A 1,174-nucleotide genomic window follows, 5' to 3' on the forward strand; every position below is an offset into this window, starting at 1 on the left:
CTACCGGGCAAACACTTTATGTTCGCGAGGACTTGGAGTGCTGGTAGTGGTTGGCGGACCCAACACTCTGGGTACCTCCGGGTACTTGGGGTTGGTTGAGAACTTGGTGAAGATACCCCTGTCACCTTGTTCGAGGCCACTTGCATGGTCGCAAGCGTTGTGAAACAATGGCCCTACCGGGCAAACACTTTGGGTTCGCAAGGACTTGGAGTGCCGGGACGGGTTGGCGGATCCAACACTCTGGGTACCTCCGGGTACTTGGGGTTGGTTGAGGACTTGGTGAGCAAACACTTGATATACGTTCTTCGGATGTATTTCGGGTGTCACCTGTTGTCCGAGGCCACTTGCATGGTCAACGGTTGAGGTGGTGATGGCGGGTCGGTGCTGTAGGGTGCCGGCCTGTTGGCTGCCTTGGCCGGGTTGGTTGGTTAACACTTGATTGGGCTTGCACCCGAGGGTAATGGCACTTGAAGGTGGGTACTGGCCGGCTGACCTGGTGTGATGGTTGGTTGGTGAACACTTGGCGGTACTTGCACTTGGCTGTGCTTGGACTTGAAGGTGGGATCCGGCTGGCCTAGGCCATTGGTGGTTGGTTGGTGGGTTAGCCCTTAGCTGGGCTGGCTCTCTGGCTGGCCATCGGTGGTGTGGTGTGGTGAGGTGTGTGGAGTCGAGCATCGCGCGCCGTTGCCTTCTTCGGAGTGTTGTAGGTACGCAAGTGCTTGCAATGCAAAGAGGTTGGTGATGGAGTGACATTGCCTTCACCATGGAGTTGCGGGTACTTAGGTACTTGCAAGGAGATGGTGGTATGGTGGTGTTGCGTGTGTGGTGTTCGATTAGAAAGATATAATTTCTAAGTCCGGATTAGTGCTGTCAGTGGGGCCGCCGCTAACAGGTCCTGCACGGCCACCGTGGGGCTTGACTTGGCGCTATTCCGGACTTGGGGCGATCACGATGTCCCCGTGCGGGACTTAGAAGATGGAAGAACACAAGTACCCTTATCCCATGACTTGTGAGCGATTGGCATACGTTACCACATGAAGAGAAAAATTGGCTAAGTCCCGGATCCATATTATATGAAGAGAAAAATCGGCTAAGTCCCGGATATATATTATATGAAGAGAAAAATTGGCTAAGTCCCGGATCCATATTATATGAAGAGAAATATCGGCTAAGT

Source organism: Anopheles coustani, assembly GCF_943734705.1.
Source record: "Anopheles coustani chromosome X unlocalized genomic scaffold, idAnoCousDA_361_x.2 X_unloc_78, whole genome shotgun sequence".
Classification (NCBI taxonomy): domain Eukaryota; kingdom Metazoa; phylum Arthropoda; class Insecta; order Diptera; family Culicidae; genus Anopheles; species Anopheles coustani.